This window comes from Mesoplodon mirus (assembly GCF_964341445.2).
Source record: "Mesoplodon mirus genome assembly, chromosome: 14".
NCBI classification, from domain to species: Eukaryota; Metazoa; Chordata; class Mammalia; order Artiodactyla; family Ziphiidae; genus Mesoplodon; species Mesoplodon mirus.
Window position 1 is genome coordinate 66318548 of NC_138990.1, and position 20560 is coordinate 66339107.

Here is a 20560-nt window from a genome sequence, read left to right on the forward strand (position 1 = left end):
AGGCCATATATGACAAACGCACAGCCAACATCATCCTCAATGGTGAAAAACTGAAAGCATTTCCACTAAGATCAGGAACAAGACAAGGTTGCCCACTCTCACCACTCTTATTCAACAGAGTTTTGGAAGTTTTAGCCACAGCAATCAGAGAAGAAAAGGAAATAAAAGGAATCCAAATTGGAAAAGAAGTAAAGATGTCACTGTTTGCAGATGACATGATACTATACATAGAGAACCCTAAAGGTGCTACCAGAAAACTACTAGAGCTAATCAATGAATTTGGTAAAGTAGCAGGATACAAAATTAATGCACAGAAATCTCTGGCATTCCTGTACACTAATGATGAAAAATCTGAAAGTGAAATCAAGAAAACACTCCCATTTACCACTGCAACAAAAAGAATAAAATATCTAGGAATAAACCTACCTAAGGAGACAAAAGACCTGTATGCAGAAAATTATAAGACACTGATGAAAGAAATTAAAGATGATTCAAACTGATGGAGAGATATACCATGTTCTTGGATTCGAAGAATCAACATTGTGAAAATGACTCTACTACCCAAAGCAATCTACAGATTCAATGCAATCCCTATCAAACTACCACTGGCATTTTTCACAGAACTAGAACAAAAAAATTCACAACTTGTATGGAAACACAAAAGACCCTGAATAGCCAAAGCAATCTTGAGAACGAAAAACGGAGCTGGAGGAATCAGGCTCCCTGACTTCAGACTATACTCCAAAGCTACAGTAATCAAGACAGTATGGCACTGGCACAAAAACAGAAAGATAGATCAATGGAACAGGATAGAAAGCCCAGATATAAACCCACGCACATATGGTCACCTTGTCTTTGATAAAGGAGGCAGGAATGTACAGTGGAGAAAGGACAGCCTGTTCAATAAGTGGTGCTGGGAAAACTGGACAGGTACATGTAAAAGTATGAGATTAGATCACTCCTTAACACCATACACAAAAATAAGCTCAAAATGGATTAAAGACCTAAATGTAAGGCCAGAAACTATCAAACTCTTAGAGGAAAACATAGGCAGAACACTCTATGACATAAATCACAGCAAGATCCTTTTTGACCCACCTCATAGAGAAATGGAAATAAAAATAAACAAATGGGACCTAATGAAACTTCAAAGCTTTTGCACAGCAAAGGAAACCATAAACAAGACCAAAAGACAACCCTCAGAATGGGAGAAAATATTTGCAAATGAAGCAACTGACAAAGGATTAATCTCCAAAATTTATAAGCAGCTCCTGCAGCTCAATAACCAAAAAAACAAACAACCCAATCCAAAAATGGGCAGAAGACCTAAATAGACATTTCTCCAAAGAAGATATACAGACTGCCAACAAACACATGAAAGAATGCTCAACATCATTAATCAATAGAGAAATGCAAATCAAAACTACAGTGAGATATCATCTCACACCAGTCAGAATGGCCATCTTAAAAAAATCTAGAAACAATAAATGCTGGAGAGGGTGTGGAGAAAAGGGAACCCTCTTGCACTGCTGGTGGGAATGTGTATTGGTACAGCCACTATGGAGAACGGTATGGAGGTTCCTTAAAAAACTACAAATAGAACTACCATATGACCCAGCAATCCCACTACTGGGCATATACCCTGAGAAAAGCATAATTCAGAAAGAGTCATGTATCAAAATGTTCATTGCAGCTCTATTTACAATAGCCCGGAGATGGAAACAACCTAAGTGTCCATCATCGGATGAATGGATAAAGAAGATGTGGCACATATATACAATGGAATATTACTCAGCCATAAAAAGAAATGAAATTGAGCTATTTGTAATGAGGTGGATAGACCTAGAGTCTGTCATACAGAGTGAAGTAAGTCATAAACAGAAAGACAAATACCATATGCTAACATATATATATGGAATTTAAGAAAAAAAATGTCATGAAGAACCTAGGAGTAAGACAGGAATAAAGACACAGACCTACTAGAGAATGGACTTGAGGATATGGGGAGGGGGAAGGGTAAGCTGTGACAAAGTGAGAGAGTGGCACGGACATATATACACTACCAAACGTAAAATAGATAGCTAGTGGGAAGCAGCCGCATAGCACAGGGAGATCAGCTCGGTGCTTTGTGACCACCTAGAGGGGTGGGATTAGGAGGGTGGGAGGGAGGGAGACACAAGAGGGAAGAGATATGGGAACATATGTATATGTATAACTGATTCATTTTGTTATAAAGCAGAAACTAACACAGAATTGTAAAGCAATTATACTCCAATAAAGGTGTAACAAAAAAAAAGGAAACATCTATTGACTATTAACCATCATTCTTAATATTAAAGGAAAGCATGTTTTTGATCTGAAATACGATACTAGTTTTGAAACATTTGATTTTTCCCTTCCATATTTCCTTTCTCTCCTTAGTCTTTTCTCTCACTTAAATTTCAAGTGATTGTGTTTTATTTGCCTCAGAGACCAAAGATACAAAGTTATCTTTATGTATTTGATCCTTAAAATTCAAGACTCTTAGAGGAGTGAAATAGACAGAATATACAGGCAATTACATGAGAAGAGTAAAGCTTTCCTGCCCCTCATGTGGGCAAGCAGGAGAGAAAGTTGGAGGAGAAGAAGTTTGAATATAGTCATTGCCCAATAGAGGACATAGTGATCTGACTTGAGGCCTGAGCCCTGGTGGATGCCAAAACCTCATGTAGGTTGAGGAAATTAATACTGATCTGTGTGCATTTCCTCAAGAGAACCCAGAGGCAGCAGTGATATCCTTGAGAAGAAAGAGATGGATAGTTGATTCAGACATGCTGGGAGCTTTCTTAGCCTGACAGAACTTTTCACATCCCCTTGTTGTGTGGCAGCAATGGAACAATTCCCAGAGTGGAACAGGAGCAAGCAGAAAAAGGCTGGCCTGAGGAGGTCATGCACACAAGAAAGAAGATGCTGGGTAGCAATTCAGTGGGCACCTAAGAAATTAATCTAGAATATTTGAGACCAACTCCTGTGCAATCTCTCTACCTCCCCAGATACTGGTACAATGGAAGTCCCCCTCCCCCAAATCATCTAGACATAATCCCAAGGAAATAAGGGAACTGAAATTGCCTGAGATTACATTTTCACTAACTCAAAGAATCACAGCTCAAAACAGAAACCAAGGTGAGTTATAGAAAAACAGAGAAAGTGACCTTTCTTGCTCATCTGAGATTGTGGGCTGAACTTTATGCTATTACATATCAAATATCAATGCAAGGAAGTGCTCCCTACATTCATTTGCTGAGCTAACTTTGTTAGGAAATTTCAGCTTTCCTCTGGGCCTAATGAATGTAGTATTAGAGAACAGTGGGAGTTGAATGAAGAATTCTTGTCACTGCTTCAGGTTTTTCAGATGTAGAACTTAGTACTCAAAATTATGTATGGGATGCTATATATTTGACAACATATCTTCCTCTTTCTGATTGTAACCTCCTGGAGGATAGAGATTGTGTCTTTGTCTTAGATTCTCCCACAGTGCCTAGTACTGGGCTACAAGCACAGTGGGCAATCAATAAATATTGTCAGTCAACTGATGGATTGAAGTCACAGTAGATAAGAATCAGAAAAGAAAGAAGAATGGTAAGGCAACACATAGGGAGAGAGCTAATCCTAAAATGCACTTACTTCCTTTCCTCACTTCCTGCTACTTCCTATATTTTTTCCTATCAGCACACTTACCTGCCCAAATAAGTTTTTAAAGCTTTTTGAGGAGAAGTAGTAATCTTTCCCTTGTGTTGTTAAAGAGCAGAAAATATTGATTCAAGCCATGCAGGATTTAAGCCTCAGACGTACCAAGGTGGATGAGTTTGGCTTTACAAGCAGGGGACTCATTCTCATTTTCATTACTGAAGCTGCACTTAGCACCACAACTTAATACTGTCTTTATAAACTCTTCATATAGCAGAGAGTGGTCTTAAGTCTCCCACAGGATTGCCACAGGAAGAGAACAAAGGAAACCTTTAAGTGGCCTGAGCCCTGTGTAACATTAGCACTTCATCAAAGATGCACCTTTTCCTTTTCATCCTTGGGGTGATGGAAGGAAAATGACCCATTAGCACTAATGGGATCTTGCAGGCAAAATTCTGTGCATGGTAAGGAAGCTAGGCTTTTTAATGACCCAGTGTATGAACGAGAGCCAGGATGGACATCCAGTAAGAGTCAGTTTCCTATGGACTTGAAGCCATGCTGTTACCCTTCCTTCAAGCTATGAGTGGTTGATTTTTATTCATATTATTTAAGTAGGCCATGTATGCAACTGACAAGGAAATGATGGAGCTGTGGCAGAAGAAGGTGCAAAGAACATGTACAGAGCCAGATAATCTCAAACATTTGGGGAGTGGGCTTTTTAAAAAAAATCAAGAAACCCTTATCTTTGTCACTAGTGTGGAGTGTGTGTGTGTGTGTGTGTGTCGGTGTGTGTGTAACGGCCCCCCTCTCAAGAATGTCATCTGTGGAATGATCTGAGATGATATCACAAGTATCCGTTTCCCAGTAGTTGGGCAGTAATGAGTAGGGAATAGCGCACAAGCTTCTTAGTTATACTTGGCTACAAACACCTGGTTCTGATTGACATTTACTGACTGCCTCAGTGTAGGCACATTAAGTTACATAACTTCAAGAGTCAGATTCCTCATCTGTGAAATGGGTTAATAATGCCTACTCTGTAAGGCTGTGAGAATTACAGAGAATGCATGTAAGAATTGGGCACAGCGTGTGCTCAGCACATGATTGCTACTGGTGTGGCAGTGTTGGTGTGTGTGATAAGGACTATCCATCAACAGTGTTCCTCATTCTATGTTGACTGCACTGAGAGATACAGAAGAATGAGAAGTACAGATTGTCCCCGTGTTTCTAGTACAATTAGAGTGTCAATATGTCAAATGTACAAGTCTTATTTTCTTTGCCTTAGTTTAGACGCATTTGTGTACTTGAAGTGTGCCCTGCACTATACAATAAGCAGCTTGAGAGCTTTGACATACTCAGTTTGAATCCCAGCAGCATTGAACCTGGTAACATAAATGCAACAATCGCTTGATAAATATCTTCTATTTTGATCTAAACAGACTGAGACACAAGAATTCTGTGAAGCCCAAGGTACAGGTTGTAAGGTTCAGGCTAAATGCACCTTATAAAATCAGAGAAATAAAAGGATTTTATGGACATCAATTGAAGTATCATGAACGAGTTTAGACCAAAAGAAAGTATAGGATACATTACTTTGTAATGACATAAATGAAGGTGCCAAACATGGGGAACAGCACAAATGTACCAAGAAGACAAAACTAATACAGCATTCAAAAAAGAGCACAAAAGGCCAGAATGGGCTGGAAAAGAAGAATTTTCAAAGGGGCCATGGTAAATAATGTTGGATAAAAAAAGTCAAAGGAAAGCCTTGAGTAATATGATAGAATTTGTGACTAATGTTTTTTTTTTGTTTGTTTGTTTTTAAAGGCAATGAGAAGTCCAAAAATAAAAGCCATGCAGGCTAGGAGATGAGGGAATTTGAAAGAGTAATAATTTGGAGAGAAGAGATGAAACTGCATTTAACATTAAACATGTGTAATTTGAGTAGGAGTGTCCTACAGGGATGATATGAACTGGGGGCTTAGGGATGCTGGGGCTGGAAGGCCTGGCTTGGGAGCCATCAACCAAAAGCAGAAAAATGAAGTGGTGTAGGAGGTTTTCTCTTCTCTTAAAAAAGGGAGCATGAGGCAGTTAGAGCAAGGACTCTTAGCTCTACAGCAGCAGAATGCCAGCGTCAAGGTATAATTAGTTCTTTGACTCAGCTTTGCTGTTTATTCATATGTATTTTTTAGTGCCTCTTAAACATCTCAGTTTCATTTTAATTAAAAAGAGCATACATAAAATGGACAACTGCTTTGTAGATTTGGATAGCTAAAACTCTAGGGAAACTTAAGGAGGCTCCCACAATCTCTTATAAGTGGCATTTGAAAAAAAAAAAAAAAAAAAAGCTGGAGCAATACACACTGTCTTACTTTCCTACTGGCCAGACTGGAGAAAGTACAATTCTGGAGGCTTTGATGAGAGGAGTTGACTTTGGACAGCAGATTGGGAGACTACACTAACTTTCCTCTCAATTCTTGTTGTGACTGGCTAGTAGAAAAAGTCCAATCAGGCTGGGCTAGTTTCTCAGAGTTATTCTGCAGGAAAATGCCCTTCCTTACATCAGAGAACAATCAAACTCTGCCCCCACCTCGATTTGTATCTTTATCTTTAATTTTAATCTTTTGTCACACATCCACAAATGAACATCGGCAGGTTAGATCTTGACCATATAAGTTAATGCCCTGTTAGAAGAAAAATCATCTCTAGTCCCTGGAGAACAAGTACAAACTTATTTACTTCATGTTTTTTCTCGGTAGAAAGCCAACATTACTATTTCCTGTGATTGCTTAAACAAATGATGTTAAATTACTAGAAGCAAAAGCATGGGAAATCGTTAATATTTCTCTAACACATTTGAACCTAAGAGTAGATAAATGAATACTTTCATAACAATGAACAGTTTGGATTGAACAACAAACACTATCCGAAACCACATCTAAGTTCAGGGCACACCAAATAGTCATTACTGAAGTCAAAGTTGGCAATTCAAGTGGATGTTTTGCTCAGAAACACTACATCTGTGTCCTTCATAGATCTCTATGAAAAATCAAGTTAATTTTAGAAATACAGTGGTCATCAGTTTGATTTATTAGATATTGTTTAAATTCTCTATACCTTAGTGTTCCTTGGTGCATAAAGGGTTTAATCCTAGAATAACCTGTTTTTACTTCTAGGAAATACCTGTAAATCCTTATCTTTAGGCCTATCCTGGTTTTCTAAGTTCAGCCTAAAAATAAACCATCATCTTTCTCCCCCTCCCCACACTGGGAAATTACTTCTAGACTTCCCTGTTTTATAGCAATCACATTTCTAGTCTCCTTATTACCCATACTGAAATTAATTTCAATATCATTTTTTAACTCCATTCTATTTCTTATATCTTACATTCAAATTATTGCTGAGAACTTTGATGTGGATGACTCAACTTGGCCAATATTTCTGACATCTGTGCCTCCATTTTCCTTTCCTTTTCCAGTTCTTATCTTCCTTTCCCCACGTACACCTTTTATGCAGGAACCCATTACCTGGTGTCCCTGCCTCTATCCATCCTCCTCATTAATACCATATCCATCGTCCCCATACTGTGTTCTGATTTCTTTAATACCTCCCGCTGGTTTCTAAATAAAGTGTGAGGCTTAGGATGGTCACAATTTTGAGATATCCTCCCTCAGTAACTTTTTCTAAACTTTGAACAATGTCTCCCCAACAATTTTTGCCAGGGAGAGAATTAGGCTAACATCAATCCTCTACCTATATTTTAATCTTTAGTCAAACTGTATCTTTCACCATTTCTCCAATACTGCACATTCATGCTGTTCCATCACTCTTCACAGTACATTACTTCCATCATGAGTGTCTTTCCCCTTCCAATGTTCCATTTCAAAGCCTGATGCAATTTCGGGGCCTCAACTCAAATTCTACCTTGTTAATGTGTTTTCTCAGTCATAGGCAACTATGATCTTTGAATCCCCGTAACATTTTGAGCCTCTTTTCTGACAATTACCATTTCCTTCCCAGTTCTCTGTGTGGATATCTTGCCTTCCCATTATTTTATAAATTCCTTGAAGAAAGCATCATAAGCGAAGCACCTTTTTAGTCTCATTTTTACTTAGCACTCACTAATTATTTGTTGACTCATTAAATGAATGGATGAATTAGCAGTTTTCATTCAGTAAATAATCATTTGAACAATAAGGACATAATGAAGGTTCCCTGGTTCCCTCCACCTGAGAAATAATGAATGAAGTTAATTGTGGGGAATTTTTCTTCTACTGACCCCTTTCTTGAAGCCACCCAGCTCATTAAGAGGGTTCAATGCAGTGACATTTTTTTCCATTCTGACAGTGTAATTCAGGAACAATTTTAACCAACATGTGTTGAATTCATTTGCAGAGAGAGGCAGACAAAGATAGAGGTACAGAAATAGTTTAGGGTATCAATGTGTGGTGATGAGAACCTATTCATGAGTCTCTTCAGCAGTTAAAATAAATGCCAAAATCTTTGTGGGAAATTACATTTCCGCCTATCCTGTACCTCTACCTCATTCTATCTCTGGCCATTCTGTCATTCTCTGTGTTGCCCCATATACAAATATAACCTTCTGTGTTGCCCCATATACAAATGACCTAACTCATGCAGCCTCCCTAGGCACACTCCCCACTATGGACACATTACACTATTTCTCCAGATGCTTCTACTTTGTTACACTGTTATCATTACAGAGAGGTGGGCATTTATTGTTTGTGGTCGTAGAACAGAGCCAAGCGTGGACCCCTGATGCTTTGCCCTGGTACATCTGTTAATCCCTATGTGCACTTCCTGTGGGTTTGCAGATGTCTCTCTCCATCTAGCCTGTGGACTGCCACTCCAGGATTCCTGGGGTTAGATTCCCTCTGGTTTCCTGCTTCTCTCTCTCAGGTCCTTGCCAGCCACAGGTATCCCTGATCCCATAGCAGGCTCCCATATCCAACAGTTTGTATATTGTTTTCACTACAAAGGCATTGAATTTCACAAAAATCACTGAGACAACTGAATTTAAATGTACAGAGCCCGGACCGAGTGAGAGAGAGCCTCATCACTGCTTTGAGTCCTTCATGATCAGTGTAAGCTTTGCCATGGTCAAACCCAGAAAAGACAGCTCTGACTTTATCATTATAACAATAACTGACATTGGTGTAGTGCCCTAAACTTTACTGAGCACTTGCACATAGGTATTGTCATTTGGTTTTCACCCCATGAGCTACAGAAAGAATAAAGGTTATCATGGACACGTGTCCCAGACAAAGACACTATGGTTCAGTGCTACAACACCAGAAAAATGGCAGGGTCCGATTCCAAGCCCAGGTCTCCTGAATCTATGATAATTTTCACTTAATCTGCACTAGTTTACACACTGTATAATCCAGGTGGTGAGTGGCCAATTTGTACAGCTCCACTGCTACAAAATAAAGGAATGTTTTGGAGTAACTTGGCCAGCGGAGAAAAGTAATGGTAATAAATGTTCACAGAGTCCGAGCCAAATAACACAGATTCCCAGGACAATGCGGGACACATCTGCATGCTCACTGAGTAATCTCATGAAAATAAAGCCATTTGCTTCTATAGTCATAAACGTTAGGTATCTAAATTCCAGTGAGTGGGTAGAACTCTTATGACTTCCAAATTTGATTTTTAGGTATGGAAGCCACTTTTTAGTTGTCTCCCACAGAGAGATAAGTAAGACACCTGCATTCATCTGTAACCCAGCCTAATACCTGTGTGTGAACAGGTGGGCGGGCACCAAGAAAACCGGAGTTCAGACCTTAATGTTTCCCTGTAGTAAGGCTTTAAGAGTTAATATTGACATTATAGTTATGGACAGGACAGAAAATGCTTTCAACATTCTGAAATTTCTGTTTCTAGCTGATATTTTTGAAATAAAATTGCCCAAAGAAGGAGAATTTTTGAAAAGTATGATTGTAAAACTGAAGACAGATGTTGTGTGTTTGGCCAACAGCCTGTAAGGCAAAGCTGGTGGGAAATAATAAAGTGAAATTGCTATGGAGGGGTGTGTGGTAATCCATCTTCTTTTTAACCATGCCAGGTCAGTGACACTGTGGCAGTTGGGATGTGAGTTCGGGCATATCACTTCATGCCAAGCTAATTTTGTCTCATGCTTGGTAAATTTACCTTTTGGTAAAAACAGGGTTCAAATATTTTCATTACTTTTCCATTTTCCCCACCCAAGTGACAACCAGTTTAGATACTGTAGACATACTTTAGCAGCATCCATCCTGTCACCATTTCATGTTTTGTTTTCCACTCTCTGGGTGTTGTTCTCTGGGACTGCATACGGTCTGCAGAGCTTCCCTATCTCACAAATACTGTTCCACCTGACACGTGCACAGCACCTCAGTTTGAATGGTGTTTTGCCATCTCTCGTTCCATTTGATTCTCATACCAACTCTTCACAATAGGCAGGAAGTTGTTATTATCCCTACCTGACAGGTGAGCAAATTACCCTTCGGAAAAGGTAAGTGACCTGCCCAAGGTAATGCAATCAGTCCCAGGAGAATAACACTGGCACCCCAGCCTCCAGTTCCAGGTGACCTCTTTTCCCACTGTGCTACACTGCCTCCTAGTTTAACTAACAACCTTTTCAGTGACAGGAATAGAATGGGTAGAGGTGTTTAGAAATGGCTGTTCTGTAAATTAATAGAGACTTATAACTTGGGGTCCTGTAAGAGGACCTATTCAAACCTGTTATCTTTCCTGAAATTTTGAGGAGCTCAGTATAACAACTTGGCTTTCTTTTTCAAAATAACTTTTCTTATTTCAAAGAAATTTTCTTTTCCTATTTCAAAATAAATGTACATTTATTTTGGGTGGGGAAGATCTGTGGTGTACAGAGTAAGTATAAAAGAACAGCTCTTCTCCATCATAATGGCCTGTTTAATCCAGGTCAAAAACGTCACCTGCTCTCCACTTACATATACAGAAGAAAAGAGGGGAAAGCCACCAGGGTTTTCTGGAGAGCTTGAAAGGACAAAGTGATACAAAGTGCCCAAAAACCTTTACAGACATTGCCAAAAAGCTTCTAAAATATGATGAGCTTCAGAGAGTCAAATAAAACTCTTATATTTTTCTTAAGTGCCTGAACTCTTCTGTATTTTTTTCAAAGAACAAATTGCTTCTGTGCTTAAAGGATGGAAGAGTCTCAATCAGGTCATCAAATCCCACTGGAATAGTATATAAAATTCCCTAGGGCATGTCTCCAAATACTTTGTTCTTCCAATACTTAAATTATTCTTAAGGAGAAATGCAAATAGTTAACAGCAATAATCAAAAAGTGGGTCGAGAAGGTGTGGGGAACTTTCCCTAAAGGCTAGGAAAATGGAGGGCTTTAACAGTTGAATGGACTAGCAAATAACCTACTGGAACAAGCTGAGGATGGATTGATAGGCCAATCTCCAATCATCCAACCAAGTACTATATTTGCCTGGGCCTGCTTTAAGCATCTACAAATACAAATGTTCTATAGAATACATATTAAGGACACACAGCAATTAAAATTGTTGGCTGTTGTGTTTGACGAAGACTTTAGGGGCTAAGGAAACAGAACCAATATATAGGTTATATACAAGGCATATGGATGGGAAGAGCAAGTGGAAAGTGAAAGGAGAAACACCCAGTTATTTTGTAATTACCAGAAGTGACATTTGCAGCATTATACAGGTAGTAATGTAGAAGTTTGAAGAACTATGTTTTATACAAAGGAGGAAATAATTTCTTTTATTACATGACATTTTCCCCTAAAATTAATATAAGTACTATCTTTCACTCTAGATATCCAGAAGGAATCCCTTCTAATACGTTGGGAAATATATATAGTAGTATTTAAATATTTCTATGGAACTGGGTTCAAATTCTATTTCTGGGCAATTCACTTAGTCTTAAGTCTCCATTTTCTCATCTGTAATATGGAAGCACTAATGTCTCACTCATCTAATTGCTGTAAAGATTAAGAGATCATACTTGTAAAATACAGCATCAAAATTGAGGTTCTGACTGAAGTGCCAACATGATAGATATATGATAATGTGAGTCTGAGGCAGATACTGAGATGCAAAATTTACAAAGGAGATGATAAAATACTGGTTCTCAGTCCTTGAAACCCTCAGTTATATCAAGAACGTCATCATCATCAAAGGGGCCCAATGGGCTTCCCTGGTGGCGCAGTGGTTGAGAGTCCGCCTGCCGATGCAGGGGACGCGGGTTCGTGCCCTGGTCTGGGAAGATCCCACATGCCACGGAGCAACTGGGCCCGTGAGCCATGGCCGCTGAGCCTGCGCGTTCAGAGCCTGTGCTCCGCAATGGGAGAGGCCACAACAGTGAGAGGCCCACGTACCACAAAAAAAAAAAAAAAAAAAAAAAAAAAGGGGGTCCAAAACTGGAAAGAAAGATGCCCAAGAATATTTTCTGAGGTAAGTCCTACGGTGGGATAAATTTGCACTCCTGCCCGATAAACAGGGACTACATTCTACCCCCAAGCCTAGTGGGAAGGCTCTCAGGTCTCCTGGAGAACTTGTTTTATGTTTCTTGAGGTTGAGGGATACAGAATTGCTGGGTTATAGATACAGTACATTAGTACAGGACCTGAAAGAAGTCTTCTTACAGTCCCTGAACTGCAAGGTGAAACCAGCGGTGGGAGATCCAAACAGTGTTTGTGTTGAGGGGGAGCAGGGTGGGGAGTTGGGGGGTGGAGGTGGGGACAGAACCCAGTACAACGTGGCTACTAATGCTAATAACCAACCTCTAAGAAACCTGGGAATGCCAGCTGGGCTGTCCTGTGCCAGGGCAGTTATGGGAAAGTGGCCTAAATATTGCTGAACCCTGTCCTACCCAGGTGGGCCTTACAAGTCCACCCTCCTTATAAACACTTGAGCTTTAAAGACTACACTGGTTGAGCTTGTGCACAGTTGTGAGAATTAAATGAGATCTTATGAGTAGAATATTTATAAGAGTGCATGGGATGTGATCAGCCCTCAGAAACGGTTAAAGTAATTATTATTACCGTTTGATTTTATTATCATTACTGTTTAGGTGAGATGTTTAACCTTCCTAAGCCTCACCTTAGCTTCATCATCTGTAACGTGGGGCTAAGTACAGCAACCTCACCAGTTAGCCACAAAAAACAAGGGGATAATATATGTAAATCTCTTAGCTACTGCTTAGTGAAAAGCAGATGATGATGAAGATGATATGATGGACCTTGCCTAAGGACACCCAGAAATAAATGGTAGAAACGCTATTTCACCCAAGTCTGTCTGACCCCAAGCCTGAAACTTAATTATAATGCTACATGGCTTCTTGCATTATCCTTAAGAAAAACCACAATAATTAATTGCAAAGGCCAAGAAAGGGCCCCTTTTAAGAGCAGACACAGAAAACCACATGAATGTGGCATTAACAAGAAACCCTGATTGACCTCACGGGGTTCTGAAGTAGCATCGCAAGTACCCTCCAGTGTATGAAAATGATGGGCCAGCAGCAGCACAGTGGCATTAAAAATGTGCTTTCCTACATGAGTAAAGTTAGCAGAACTGGCTTTGAAGCATCTCTACAATAGTAGGGGTGACTTTGTACTAGGTCCACCCAATTTTCCAGTCTATTCCGATTTTGACCCATGGCTCTAGATGAATTGTTCAGGGTCAGGGGTAGAAGCTAGCTGTCCTCTGAGTCACGGTGTAAGAGGGCTGGAGCAGCATTATTATGAAACCCTAACTCAATGAAACAACTGCCTGAATATACTAGTGATACTTACTTTTGAGATTTATAATGAACAATTGTAATATTATCCAGATGCCAGCTGGGGCCTCTCTGTCCTTTGTAGATCTAGAGGGGCCTGGTTTGAATCTTTCCAGTTCCACAGAGGATGAAAATCTGGTTTCCTTCCTCCTGTGTCCCTGTGAATTCCAGTGAGACTCCGACTTCTGCTTCTGGCTTTTGAATCCCATGTGCTGCCTCTGACCCCCGATGGACACAGTCTCTGTCTCCACCCACAAAATAATATTGTTCACCCAAGCATTTATGATTTTAGCCATCTGAACAAATTGGTGCCATGCAATGCCCAGTTTCCCACCATCTAGATGACTGTAGCCTCAATCCCAAGCCCCTGCTCCAGAGCAAGCCAAACCCATCCCCTTGATTTTTGCATAGCAGCTTAAAGATCACCTTTTGGAGCCCTTGATGGCTCCACTTATACCCCAAGTAGACTGTCCAAATACTTCTTCAAACAAATCCAGAGCAGTCATATTTTTAGAGTGTGACCCTGCCTCCTATCCCCCAACCCTGGTCACAGGTAGGACGTGTGTCCCAATCAAATTTACTCCTCCAAGAATTTGGCCCTAGGCCTCCTAAAGCCAAGTCAGTCTCTCCTGGGTATTTAAATTGGTCAGGGGTGGAAGGCCAGGTCTGGGGAGGCCAAATTTGCCAACGCTGGTGAAAGCAGAGAAAGCCAGCATGCAGAGAGGGAGGAGAAGGAGGGCTCTCTGGGAAGCCAGGAGAAGGCAGCTCACAGCCCCCATGGAGACCAGGAGGGGACGAGACGCCAGCTTGTTGCTGACAGCTTCCCTGATATGGCTCTCATGAGCTCCAGCTGTAAATTTTCTCTTTCTTGCCCTTGGGTTCCTTGAATGCTCTATTCTGCCCCACTTCCCCCTTTTTCATTTAAGTTAGTCTATATGGGTTTATGCTTCTTGTACTCCAAAGACCTTTGTATTTTTCTTCCTTCAGAAAAAAAGAGGGAGGTCTGAGAGCCATGAAAACGGAAGACTTAAGGCCTTCTTCAGTGAAAGAGATGATACCGAGCTTTTCTTCCCAGATGCCCCTGACATAGGGAGCTCTTGGCCAAGAAGCTCAGCCTCTAAGAAGACAGCTCAGCTGCACTCCTGGTGTTCTCTGAAGAGGGACAAGCTGTGATGAGGCTGAGGTCTTGTGAGCAGTCACCTGGCCCTTAAGGACCCAGCTCTGAGCACATGCAGCCACTTTGTTCTCCACAGCATACATGGCACCAGCTTTAAGAGCTCATCTCATCTCATCACTGTCCCACTGGGACATGGAAAACGGGCACCTTGTCCAAAAGGCATGTGAGCACTGGATTCAGATTTCTAGGAGGCCACACTTTCCTGTGGGAGGAGAGGGAAGCTATTTCTCCTGGAAGAGGACATCCTTGCAGATATTCCAAGCACACAAGCCAAGTCCTGTGGCTGTCAGAGCTCAGCCAGGGTCGAGGGTGAGAAGGAACTAGCATCAGCACTTAAGTCCCTATAACACCTTCCCCAAAGCAACTGCAAAGGGGAAGGATTGAGGTCCTTAAAGTTGCACCAGAATAAAAAGCTAATGGGTGACCCATGTGCTACCAGGTTCCATCTTGACCCTATGGTGGACCATACGAACTGGCTTCTTCGGTGAGTCCACAGAAGGCCTCATTTCTTTTCAGCATGTGTTCCAGGCTGTCACTAGCAGAAAACTGAGGTGAATCTGAGCAATGCAACTTGTTTTCCCTGGTCTATTGTGAAACGTGTTAAACTGGGGATCAGAAGAGCAGCCAGATCTAGAACACTGACTATCTGGCTGGCTGTGCACAGTCTCCTGAGCACATGTCTCTCATCTGTATAAGGAAAGGCTCAGATCAAAGTGTCTCCAAGATCTCTCCAAGCTCTAAGTTCCCAGGATCCTAAGAGCGGGAAGAAAAATTTTAAATAATAGAATTGGTGGGAGGTGAGAAAAACTATGCATAGTAAAACTATGCCCAATGTAGAAGAGATTCCAAAACAAGTACAATGAGTGAAGGAATTAAAAAAAAGAAAAAGAAAACAGAGTTCACTGGTAGGGAATAAAGAAAAACTCTGTGGCAGTCATGGAAGCTGGTCCAAGGGTTATAAGGAAGGAGAAGGAAGAACTTCCAAGCCAAACGTTAGACAGCAGGTCCGAGGCAACTGGGCCTGGGAAGGAAAGGATGTCTCAACGGCGGGGGCAGGAGGGAGTAGTGTTAAAACAAAGTGACAAAGGCATTATAGTAAACAGAGGAGACTGAGGCTTATTTCTGCAAAGCCTGGGAATTCAATGGGGACGTCAGGAGAAAAACAATTGTTTCGTATCTCTAAATGTCTTTCAATTCTTATGTGGGAAACGGAGTAACAAAAATGTTAAGTCTTACTTTTATGTACTCAGAGCCCGACTGTCTCTGTTCGGTACCATGACAATTGCCTCCAGAGTGATCTCTTTCCTCAGCCCATCCTCTGCACTGAAGCCAAAGGAATGATTCTCAAGTGCACCGTAAACTCCACTCTCCTGCTTAAAAAACCCTTAATTCTCTCCTCTTCACCTTCTGCCATGACCCTTAGGGCCCTTCTGAATAAGCAAATCACCTTGCTTCCTTCTGGGAAGCTATGAGAGCCTTCCAGCCCACAGCCTCCTTCCCAGAGACCATCATTTTTTTTTTCTTTTTTTAAGTTCATGTTTTATGCCGTGCAAATCTACCTCTGGGTTTACAGCTACTCGGTCTGAGGAAGTGAGCCTGACCACAAGCAGCAGGGCAAAAGCCCATGCAGTTGTGTTCTAGACAGGTCCACTCACCATATTAGAGCATGTTTTGGGGGGAATATGAAAGTGAGAGGAAGAGGAGAGTGGACAGAAGTGGAAACGCACACAGGAGCAAAAGCAATAGGTAGAAGCCATGAGGCAGAAGCCAAGAGCAGGAGAGACCAGGAAGCGGGAGAGGAGAGAAAAAATGATCTAAGTGGGAGTAGACACAGCAGAGAGAGGTCGGTGGTGCAGCCCTGAATTAGGGAGCAGTGGGCACTTGTATCCAAGGGAACATGTAGAAGGGTTGCTCTTGAGATTCCAGTATGACTATTAGAACAAAGTTTTTATTCTCTGTGTGGTCTCATTGTTCAGCAGCTGAAAGGATGTCTTGTCTCTCTTACTTCCTAATGGATCCTTAAAATAATCTCCCATTAACTGAAGTAATGTGAGTAAATCTCTTTCCCTTACACACCGAAAAAAAAAAAAAAAGAAAGAAAAAATCTAACAAAGATAGCCTAACCAACAGGACAGACAACACGTTCAATGCCATCTCCTGCTTTAAGGCTAAGCTCAAAGTCAGACTCTTCTCTGAAAGTTTCGTATTTGAGTAAATTATCTGGGCAAGGCAAGCAGGCTATCAGATATTACATGGCTGAGTACACAAAGCTTGGGTATATTTAAACATGATCAGGGTTTTGGAATATAATCTGGATCACTGATTTATTGCAGCAATGATTTGTCTAAAACACTGAAGGGTAGAAAAAGGTGGGATATGTGGTCTGTTCAGGACTGGAGAGGGTACGTAGCTGAGTAACAGAGACTGATGTGAGATCAAGATGAAAAGAGCAGGAATGCTATTCATTCTCAAATCTCTGCTTAGAGATTGAGTCTATTTGAAATGACAGACCTAGTCCAGTTGTCTCTGCTTAGGGGAGCTCTTAGTGGCTTGGAAGCAGGATAAACAATAGCAGGTGTTTGCTTTCAAGGTAAGATTTAAGGAGGGATACAAGGAAGGTTAACAAGCACACACTAGTCATGGTGGTAGGAAGGGAAGAGACAAGATGGTAGGACAGAGGGAGAGCTCGCTCAGAACCCGTAGGGCCGAGGAATTGGGGTATGAGAGAGAAAACAAAGGGCAAAGCTCTGCCTGGGCTGACCTAGATGTATGTGGCCTATGAAGGAATTATTCACTTTTAAGTAATTTTGCTAAGTGGCCACCCGAGGGCACTGTATCCTCTGTGCCTAGGAATCGTTCACTTTCCCCTCACAAAGTAAATTTTCCTCAATTTGCTGAAGGATAAACTTAATAATGTCTTAAGGAAGGGGACCCATGGAAGATGGGGGCCAAAGACAATCCTTCCCCTCATCTTTGCTCTTGAGCTAGATTAACGAATGAGCAAGACTGACCTCAATTCAAGTCCCTGGGTAATTTCAAGGATTAAATAAAATAAGCTTATTTAAATCTATTTAGTGTCTAGTAGGGAATCAATGCATATGAGCTCCTTCCCATATACATACACATGCAAACACACACTTTTGTCAAATACAGGAACAAGAGAAGGAACAGCAGGAAGAGTTACACCAACCCCTTCTCTCTCTAAAGGGGCCAGGACTCAGAAGTCCCACATTGAAAGTAAGTACAACTGTGCTAGGCAATCATTGCAGAGCAAACTGCTGCTGCTCTTTCCATTGCGCGCTGCAGCTTGTACATAAAAGCCAGAGGGGATGCAACGCAAACAGCTGGGAAATAAAGATGAAAGCAAAACTGTGTCAGCGGGAAGAGACACACAACCCCCTGAGAACGCGGCAGTGTCACGAAAGACAATTTGAACAAGGTCACCCGCGTGGGATTCCTCGTCTCAGAGAGATCATTAGGCTCTTGCCTATTTCTGACTACCTTCTTCCGAGTCAAGCTGGGGAATGGGATAAGCGGCCCCTAGCTTGCACATTCCACACTGAACTCCTGTCCATATAATGAAACAGAGCCACAAACAAAGGCATGCGTTATCCTAAAGGCTAACTGTGGAATTTTAGTTGGGCGAAAACAGAGTCCACTTCCCAGCGCCCGTGGAGCCTGTTGAGGCTTTTTCCCCCCGGCTCCCGCTTCCCATACGGCAGGTTTTGCGGCCTTATGCTGCCCTCTAGCGTCTTTTTCCGGTATGGTAACATGAGAAATACAAGCAAGGATCCTGAAGCAACCAATGTCACTTTGGCCCAGGACTAGTAAAACAAAACAAAACAAAAGTAAAGTTCTAACATAAAAGCAAAACCAAATTTTGTACTAAAATTCTAAAGTGAGTTAAATTTGGCCTCGACATAGACATTGCATTCATTCAGGGCTCTGAAACTCATCATCTAGATTAGTGAGTGCCCTTTAAAAATGCAGAAGACCTGGCCTTCCCTGTAGTCATTCTCAAATGATCCCTGCCTCAGTATGTCTGAGGGGGTTGCAGAAATTTGCACCTCAAGAACCCCACCATAGGACTCTGATGTAGTTAAATAGGTTGACCTCACTCTGAGAAGAACTAAAGATTATGGCAGTGACCTTACACAGAGTGTGGAATAAATCTGATAATTTTAATTCAATAAGGGCCATAAAATAAAACCATTGTCCAAACTTGGTCACCTCTCAACGTTTCTGCATTGAGAGTGGCTGACTCCTACATGACTAGCATGCAAAGGAGACAGTGCTGTTAAATTCAGAGTGAAGAGTTCCTGTCTATGGTCTCCTGCCTCATTAAGCTCCCCTAATTCCAGGGGGTGGCATCCAGGTGGGAAGGAGAAACAATGCCTCGTCGCGCTTACTCATCCTTCAGGTATCTCTGAAACATTCCTTCCTCTAATATTCTACCTGGTGACGCCACATACTTTTCAATGTCCTGATGACGGTAATCCTGTTCTCTGTCCTGTCAATGTTCCCTCGGTGTCAGTCTTCTCCTTGGGACAGAAAGCTTCTTCTTTTTTTTTGCGGTACGCGGGCCTCTCACTGTTGTGGCCTCTCCCATTGCGGAGCACAGGCTCCGGACGCTCAGGCTCAGCAGCCATGGCTCACGGGCCCAGCCGTCCCGCGGCATGTGGGATCCTCCTGGACCGGGGCACGAACCCGTGTCCCCTGCATCGGCAGGCGGACTCCCAACCACTGTGCCACCAGGGAAGCCCCCAGAAAGCTTCTTGTTACAGGAAGCCTGCCGCCCTCTTCGCACCTGTGCTCTCCACTCTGAGCACAGCGTCAGCGCTCAGTAAACACTCCTCATCTGACCAAGGCCCCTGGACCCACACACCAAAAGGCGGTGCTTGTGGAAGCTGGGAGATGTCCACCCCAGGACCATGCTCTCTTCTCAGGCTCCCTCGAGTTGGGGACACACATGGCAAGGGGGCTTCTTGGGGTTATTGTTGTCACTGGATCACACATCCAATTGATGAGTTCACAGCTTTGACTTTTTTTTTTTTCACTTCAGTCAGAGAGAAGAAAGAGGTGTAGACTATAAAACAGCATTTCCTTTGAATTTCATTTTACTTTGTGAGCTAAGCTATTAGATTTGTAGGTACAAACAGGCTCTCTTTGAAGTTAACAAGAGGCCCACTCTGAGAAGGGAGACAGCCATCACCACACATTTTATGTGTTAGACAAATATAGTACTGGGATTGTAAATATATTCTGCAATTACAGAAAGTGAAACCCTTTTCTGTCTTCTTTCACCTTACTCACAGCTTTTTTTTTTCCTCTAGAAAGAATTCTGTTGGGTTTTCTCTTTCCAGTTCCCTAACTCCCCTATGCATTTATCTTTTAAATCAAAGGGAAAGAGCCCATCAGTACAAATGAACAGCTCTTGCCAAGCAAAAATGATGACCATGATGATTCCTGCAGGGCTTTGGAATGCACCCAATCAGCGCAGAAGGAGCAATGGAGAGGCCATGTGTCAGAACTGGGGTTATGTTTTGCTCTGCTGAAGTAGTTGTTTTAACCCTGGGCAAGCCATTCAAAGCTCAGATTTCCTATATTCATAATGAAGCGCTAATAACATCTTGTCCAATGCTTGTTGTTGTGTTAAATGAGATGGATATATGGACATGCTCTTAGCGAGTCACAAAGACCCATTCAAATAGAAACTTCTGTTATTTTCCATTATTGACATGTTTTCTAAGTATTTTGTCTTGCTCACTTGAGAAATCAAGTATCAATAAGGAAGGAAATGTAAAGCAATTATACTCCAAAAAAGATGTTAAATAAAAAAAATAAGGAAGGAAAAAGTCTGTTAAGACTTCCTTAGCAGCTACTGAAAGAACATTCCCATTGGTGTTTGTGGGTGTTGGGAGGGATTCACCA

The 20560-nt window shown here is 41.6% G+C and overlaps 1 protein-coding gene across 33 annotated transcripts in view; it reads right to left on the minus strand.

Moving 5' to 3' along the window:
- The window catches only part of NRXN1 (neurexin 1), a gene marked incomplete at both ends in the record, with an annotated part of 1125847 nt that overhangs the window by 549406 nt on the left and 555881 nt on the right, over positions 1-20560 (minus strand). The window lies entirely within an intron of this gene.